We start from the raw sequence: 8642 nt of genomic DNA, 5'->3' as shown, positions 1-8642 counted from the left end.
ATGGATATGGGGGACATCATCATGAAACTCATTCCTTGGAATTGCCGAATAGCCCAAAAAATACTGTAGAACTGGTTTTCTATGTAATGTGAAATACATTAGTCTAAGCTTTATCCGGTGGGGTTGAATTCTAAAGTGTGAATACCTGCAGTATTTATGGTGCTGAGAAAATTGTGACATTTTTATAGTTCAAAAGTTATGTTCTATGCAAAATTAAGGAACCTTTTGACTTTATATATGTACAATCCAATGATAGAAAAAATATACCTGAACAAAGGTAGATTTCAATAGGAATTTAGAATGTTCGATTTTTAGGAAATTGTTTTATGGCAGGGTGACTTTACTATCAAGTCATGCCACCCTTACCATAGGGACCATAAAACACAAACCAGCCACAAAGACCATGCAGATTTAGTTTGGAAGATGGCATAGTTAAGTTGTGATTTTATGAGGGCATACAAATATAAAATCAGAGCAAGAAACTTGCCAAAACTAATGATCATGTTTTGGATTTTTAAGATGATCATTGTTTCACATTTTGAATTTCTGCAATTGGAAGGCATCATGCAATCAAAATTAAAAGAAATGTACTGTCCCCAGGCAGAGGAGTAAATTTTGATGTAATTGTCCCTGTGTCTGCATTTGGGAGCTTAGCCAAGTGTAAAAAAGAATCTATTCATCTGACTGCCACCTCAGTTGATACATTCCCACTGGTAGCACCACATGCAATGGAATTTTAATGTAACTTAGGACTCCAGGTTGTTGCTTTAAATGACTTTAAAAAGATACACCTAGGTGGTGGACTTGGCCTAGTGGTTAGGGCATCCGTCTACCACATGGGAGGTCCGTGGTTCAAACCCCAGGCCTCCTAGACCCGTGTGGAGCTGGCCCATGCGCAGTGCTGATGCACTCAAGGAGTGCTGTGCCACGCAGGGGTGTCCCCTGTGTAAGGGAGCCCCACGCACAAGGAGTGTGCCCCATAAGGAGAGCCGCCCAGCGCTAAAGTAAGTACAGCCTGCCCAGCAATGGCGCTGCCCACACGGAGAGCTGACACAACAAGATGATGCAACAAAAAGAAACACAGATTCCCGTGCCCTGACAACAACAGAAGCGGACAAAGAAGAAGACACAGAGAACAGACAACCGGGGTGGGGGTTGGGGGGAAGAGGAGAGATATAAATAAATAAATCTAAAAAAAAAAGATACACCTAGATGCAGCCCTGTATCAAATGTTATTTGTTTTAAATTAATTTATTAAAGTATATCACCCATACATGAACATACATAAACAATAAGTGTATAATAATAGTTGTGAACTTACAAAACAAACATATATAACATCATTCAGGACTCTCATAACTCACCATACCACCAGTAACTTGCATTATTGTTAAATTAAACCTTTTTGACTAACAATTAAAGAGCATTGTCAAAATATTACTGCTAACTAAAGTATTTCTCTCCCAACCAACCATATTATTTTTATATCATTTATATATGCGCATACATAAACAATAAGTGTATAGTAAAAGTTGTGAACTTACAAAGTAAACATGCATAACATCATACAGGGATCCCACATACCAACCCTCCACCAACATCTTGCATTGTTGTGAGACATTTGTTACAAATTATGAAAAAATATTGTCAAAATCTTACTACTAATCATGGTCCTTATCTTACCTTTGGTGTGTTTTTTCCCCAACCCACCCTATGATTATTTTTTAAATCTATTTTTTATGACAGAAGTTGTAAACTTATAAAACAATCACGCACATGTGCAGAATTCCCAAACAACACCCCTCTGTCAACACACCACATTGTGGTGGAACATTTGTTGAAGATAAGATAATATCATCTGAATGTTTCCACATCCATAGTGTACATTTGGCTCACATTTTCCGTACTGCCTCATTGTCAACACTGTACATCCTTTTGCATAGATGCAAGAATATTATATTATTACTGCTAACCACAGTCCAAAGGTCATTCCAGGTGTATTTTTCCCATGCTTCTCCACATTCCCAACACCCTGCAGAAGCATCGGAAAAATACACCTGGAATGACCTTTGGACTGTGGTCCTGAAAATATGGTCTCTTGCTTAGAAATTCTTTCGGTTTCTGTTTATCAATGAATTGTCTAATCTTGCCTTCATTTTTGAAAGACAGTCTTGCTGGATATAAGATTCTTGGCTGGAAGTTTTCCTCTTGTAGTATCCTAAATATATGAGACCACTGTCTTCCTGTCTCCATGGTTTCTGGTAGGAAATCAGCACTTAATCTTATTGGGCATCCCTTATATATTATGCATTGCTTTTCTCTTGCCATACTCAGAATTCTCTCTTTGTCTTTGGCATTTGACATTCTGATGAATATGTGTCTAGGATTTTTTCAGTGCTTCTTGGACATGGATATCTATGTCCTTCAATAGGGTTGGGAAATTTTCTACCATTATTTCTTCAAATATTCCTTCTGCCCCTTTTCCATTCTCTTCTCCTTCTAGGACACCCATGACACATGTTTACATGCCTTTTGCTGTCTTTAGTTCCCTGAGATCTTGTTCGATTTTTTCCATTCTTTTCTTCATCTGTTTTTTTGTATGTTCACTCACAGAGGCCATTTCTTCAAGCTCACCAATCCTTTCTTCTGCCTTATCAAATCTGTTATTATACTTCCAATGTTTTTAAAATTTCATTTATTGTACCTTTCATTGCCATAAGATCTGCTATTTTCCATGTATGCTTTCAAATTCTTTTTTGTGCTCATCTAGTGTCGTCTTAATATCCTTAATCTCTTTAGCCATCTCATTGAATTTATTAAGAAGATTTGCTTGAACATCTATAATTAGTTGTCTCAACTCCTTTATGTCATCTGGAGGCTTATCTTATTCCTTTACTAGGCCATACCTTCTTGTTTCTTGGTGTGGATTGTAATTTTTTGTTGGTGTCTTTGCATCTGGATTACTAGAGTAATTATTCTGGGTGCAGTTTTTCTCTTTAATTTAGGGCTTCCTGCCTTTTTTCCCTTGTTGGTTGTGCAGTAGGAGCCAAAGTGGTAATATGTGCTATAAGCTGTGGAGGCTTAAGCTGCCCTCGTTGCACCAAAGACCAATGAAGCTTCTCTCAACTTTCTCCTTTGCCATTGGTAGGAACAGAGTCACAGCTGTGTGGAATAATCCAGGTTGTGCAGGCCTAGACTGTAGTGCCCAGAGAGACTGCCTGGGGCGGGGATGGAGCTGCAGATGTGGGCAGCAATCTATGCAGTGTGGGTCCAAGATGACCCCAGTTGCCCCGGTAGACTTCCCATTATACAGTCTGTGTCAGCCAAAAGTACCTGCAGTTACATGGATAGGCTAGTTCAGGGCCTGCCAGCCTCTTCCCTGCTGGGTGGGGCTGAAGCCTAGTCGGGGCTGCAGGCTGATCTGGACGAAAGAAACTGGTTCTTATCATCACTATGATTTTTAGTCCTGGCTTCCCCTCAGGCTGGAGAAGGAGTCAAAATGGTGGTCACCAACCTCTTTCTGATTTGGACAGATTCACACCCTAGTTATTCCTAGGGTTATACCTTAGCCAGCCAAGCCTACCAATCAGTAGCCAAAATTGGCAGCCAACCATCTCCTCCTTCCCTGTTTTTGGGAAATGGAGCTTCCAATTCCAGCCACAGAACAGCTCCTGGGGTGGCTCCTGCTGCTGGAGTAGGATAATCACTAGCCTCCTCAGCTTGGCTGATAATTTCCCAGAGAGGCTGCCACAGGTTCCCCCACTTCCTTCCTGCCAGAGGTGGCATTTGACCCTAGGCTAGAGCTGCAATCTGACCTGTATTGGAAGAAGTCATTCCCCACCAGCACTGAGATTTTCAGTCCACCTTCTTCCCCTCATGCCAGGCGCAGAGTTAAGATGGTGGCCACTGGCCTCTTTCTGACTTGAACAGACTTAAACTTTAGCTGTTCTCAGATTATACTTTTGTCCACTGAATTTACTCATCAGTTACTGAAGTTGGTGCCCAACCATCTCTCCCTCCCCCATTTTTGGGAAGTGGAGCTTCCAATTCCAGCCACAGAATAGCTCCTGAGGCAGCTTGTGACTTCAGTGGAAGATGGCACTGGCCTCCGGGGTGTGGAGAGCTCTCCTTATAAGTCTTCTCTGCAGTTGGGTAGTCTCCTCCTTCCACTCTTTGAAGGATGTGGCAGAATGCTCTTCTGGCCTCCTGGAGCCCCCAAACAGGTGCTTCAGCTAGCTCCAGAGAGCTCTGGGTAGTTACTAACTGCCCTGTAGTAGGAGCTGACTCTTGAGCTCCTTACTCTGCTGCCATCTAGCTGGTTGTCCTGTATCAAATGTTATTTTGCATTCACAAAAAGAAAGAAATAGACTTTTGGAATGTAACAAGCAAACACATGTTGGTGGAAGAATGACTCACTTTCATAATTTATTGTAAAATGACAATCAATTGATCTGTAAGTTTTTTTTCCAAAAGATAAGGCATCCACAATTTCACATGGCTTTTTCATCTTGGACACATGAAGAAAAATTTTGCCAGTCACCCCCAAGCAATGCAGTTTAAGGCTTAAGAAAGTGCCAAGTCTTTCAGATGAGGTAACAGAATGTTTGTATGGAGCCGGGAGAGAGAGTTGTGACTATTTCAAGGCTTCTGGAGAACTGTAACAAGTTAGCAAATGTGTTTAAAAAAATTCCATCTGACTTTCATGAAAAACCATTTAACATCCAGATATATGTAATTCATTTATTGGGGCAGTATGGTGGATGAATAATGGGTCCCAAAGATACCCAGGTATTAATATCTAGAGCCTGTAAATGTTACCTTTTATATGGAAATAGGATCTTTTCAGATGAGATTGAGTTAGGAATCTTCCAATGGGAAGATTATCCTGGATTGTCTGGGAGCATCCTAAATGTAGTCACAAATATTCTTGTAAAAGGAAAGGATGACAGAGGGGAATTTTGCAACAGAAGAGGAGAAGGCAATGCAATAATGGAAACAGAAGCAGAGAATGGAGTGTGTGGTCATGAACCAAGGATGCAGCTCTAAGCTGGAAAAGGCAAGGAAATCAATTCTAGAGCCTCCTGAGGGAGCACAGTTCTACTGACACCTTGATTTCAGCCCACCAAAATGCATTTTGGATTCCTGAGGTCCAGAACTGTAAGAGAATAAGCCTGTGTTGTTTTACACTACTAAATTTGTAATAAGTTGTTACAGCAGCAATAGGAAACTAATACAACAGGGAACAAAATAGCTTAAATTACACTGACTATAGTACACCAACCTAACCTAAATGAAATGAGATCTCTAGCTAAGTAAGAGATGCAAATGAAACATTTACTTTGATGTCCCTTATGATCCAGCTCACCCTGTAAACTCAACACTTGATATTGCTTCCCTTTCTGCAATCTTCTTGCTACCTGGAGTTTGAGTCATCATTTCATTTCATTTCGGGCATTCTACCTTTCACGGCTCAATGTATATATGCACATCTGCCCATCCTGTCACCATATCCCTGGTGCAGCCCAGTTGGCGCTGCCACAGTATTCATGCACACACAGAGAGTGTATTCTTTTGAGAGCCACATGAGTTTCAGCAAGTCACAAATTCTCTTTGAACCCCAGGTACCTATCTATAAAACTGGAAAAGAATAAATTAGATTAATTTTTGAAGTGTTTTTCAATTCCAATAGTTATGATTAAGACACAATTAATTTGGAATTACTATCTTGAAAGTTTCATAATCAAATGTCACTCTTTTGGGGCTTGTATTGGTTGATTTATTAACAATGGCCTAAGTATAGGTGACCCCAGGATTATTGTTATCATTTTGGTAGAGAACTATTTATCTTTTGGTTAAGTATGTTGTCCATTTATGGGTGTGCTTCTAATATCTCTTAGGGATGCACCAAAGTTATCCATCAGTTTCTTCAGCATACGGATTGGTACATTGCTGAAAGTAGCTCTGTTCAAATTTAATAGGATTAATAACTGCCTTTGCTTCATTTCTTATATTTTTCTCTTGCAGAAAATATTAGCTTCCTTTCCTGGTCTACTGTCAATGTTATTATCTTAAGAAACATTAACTGATGAGTGACCAGGCATGGGAATGAGATATGGGTTTTATGACCAAGAGTGATATACAAAGTGTAAGTCAGAAATTCACCTGCAAAACAGAAACCACTGTATTTGAAACAAAGGACATTTAAAATAGGGAGTTTGTTATCTACAGGATGAAAAGCAAAGAAACCCAGCAAGGACCCTAGAGAGAAACAACAGAAGGAAACCTGAGCTGGAGGGACAAAGCAAGGAGGTGGCAGTCTCAGAATGTGGGGCCAGGAGCTCGGGATGGAAACTGGAATTGTGGCAGGCCTGGCTTGTGGAGCTCAAGCCAGGAAGAAGATGTTCTGCTGAACAAAGTAGAGAGCCAGTGTCTCAGTGACTCTTTCCACTGGCCAAGCCAGCCAGAAGCCAGCTGAGGGGATGAGGGCCAGTACAGGAGCCAGCCATCCTGGGACACAGACCAGCATGTCCAGAACCATCATAGGCTGGCATGAGTCCCCTAGGTTGGGAGGGAACTGTTTCGAATCTCTCAGTGAAATGGTGACAGTTTAGGTGTGGTTGGTAAGGATGACTTTTTCAAAACTTTTTAAAGGATACTCAACACACTCCTAGTACTTTGCCAGACAGATATCTTGTACCCATATATCTTCCTTTCTCCATTTCTAGGAAATCAGGCAAGAGTGAGGAAAAGCTCCAAGGATTTGGTGGAGGGGCCTCTTTCCTGCCCGGCCAGCCTTCTTGTCTTGGGAGCCCATTTCCTACCTTGTGTCCCCATTGTGATAACTGGATTCCTGCCAATTTCTCTGTGCTTGACCCAGTTTTGTTAACTCACCAAATACCCCAGTTTCTTTAGTCATATTTTTGCTCTCTTGGTTCCTTCCCCTCCTTTCTTTTGTCACCCATGTTCATGGACTGGATCTTGTATCTGAACCACAGTTGAGAGCCTGGAGTTCCCAGGAAACAGACCCTGTGGGCAGACATCCTTGATGGTTTTCTAATGACCAGCCAGGAGCTCTGGACATTGTTTGCTTCACTTTTTCTCGTCATTTTCATCTACCAAATTTTAGTACTTTGCCTGATACAGACGACTGTGCTCAGATATCCCATTTGAATAGTATTATTTAATATGGTTTAAAAATTAATCAGGAAGTGGACTTGGCCCATGTCTACCACATGGGAGGTCCAAGGTTCAAACCCTGGGCCTCTTTGACCTGTGTGGAGCTGGCCCATGCGCAGTGCTGATGCGCGCAAGGAGTGCCCTGACAAGCAGTTGTGTCCCCTGTGTAGTGGATCCCCACGCACAAGGAGTGTGCCCCATAAAGAGAGCCACCCATTGCAAAAGAAAGTGCAGCCTGCCTAAGAATGGCGCTGCACACATGGAGAGCAGACACAACAAGATGATGCAACAAAAAGAAACACGGATTCCTGGTGCCACTGATAAGGATAGAAGCAGTCACAGAAGAACACACAGTGAATGGACATAGAGCACAGACAACTGGGGGGAGGGGGAGAAATAAACACAAAATAAATCTTTAAAAAAATTAATCAACATATTGATTTCCTGAAAGTGCTAGGGATTTTCCGTGTCTCTTGTTTAATCTTCAGAGGATTCCTATGATGTAGGTATAATTACCATTTCCAGATTATAGATGAGGAAACTAGGATTTAGAGTTTAATAACACATATGTATAGTAAGTGATAGGACCTAGGTTTGAACTAAATCCACATGATTCTAAAGCCACATGCTTATGTGGTCATAAAATATGGTTAAGTAACACATACATACCTTTTAGAGGTTGAATCAAGCCTGCCGCCCTTAACCCTGTATTCTTACATGGCCGGGCAATCTGGATGGCACTGTCTGCCTGGTAGACCAGATCTCTTTCCAGTGCCTGCTCTCCCGTCCAGTGCCTCCTTTTTGACCTTGTCTGTTCCCCTCTGGGGCTGTGCTTTAGGCCTCGTCTGACCACATTTTGGGTTATTTTAGTGTCCAAAGAAGGAACAAAATATATTTGGAAATCTAAGAGTATTTTGGGCTTCTGTGGCTGGTATTAAGTCAGTTGCTCAGTATCTGAATAGGATCATGAGTATAATCTGGAGCGACATCTGTCATGCTGCAGATTGTCAGGGTTTATTCAGCCCTTACAACAGATGGGGTGAGCACGCCTTTCCCCCTTAGCACCTCATTGTCTTACCTCATGAAGTCGAAGGTCTAAGGGGGCTAACTTCCCAGAGAGAGTCTACTCTGTGCTGAAGGTTATAGGAGCAGCTCTTTTTCTCACGTTAGAACGTATGGATATTTTAAAATATGCACTTAAAGAACTAATTAGGGTCTCTTTTTGTTAGCTCAGTGCTTTCCCATAATAGTTGCCTACTGAAGAGAAATATAGAGGGTTATCAAATGAAGCAATTTTACATAATAATTTTATAAAGCCATAGAATAGCTAATCCATATAACCAAATCTGCAGGATTTAAAATACTTTTTGAAAGCTGCTCTTTTTTGTTTTACTCCTCTGTGAATAATATCAGTACTATGAGATGGCATATACTCTTGGAAAAATAATGAAGCTACATTATGAAAA

Source organism: Dasypus novemcinctus, chromosome 25, assembly GCF_030445035.2.
Source record: "Dasypus novemcinctus isolate mDasNov1 chromosome 25, mDasNov1.1.hap2, whole genome shotgun sequence".
Lineage (NCBI taxonomy): Eukaryota > Metazoa > Chordata > Mammalia > Cingulata > Dasypodidae > Dasypus > Dasypus novemcinctus.
This window is presented reverse-complemented; position numbering follows the sequence as displayed.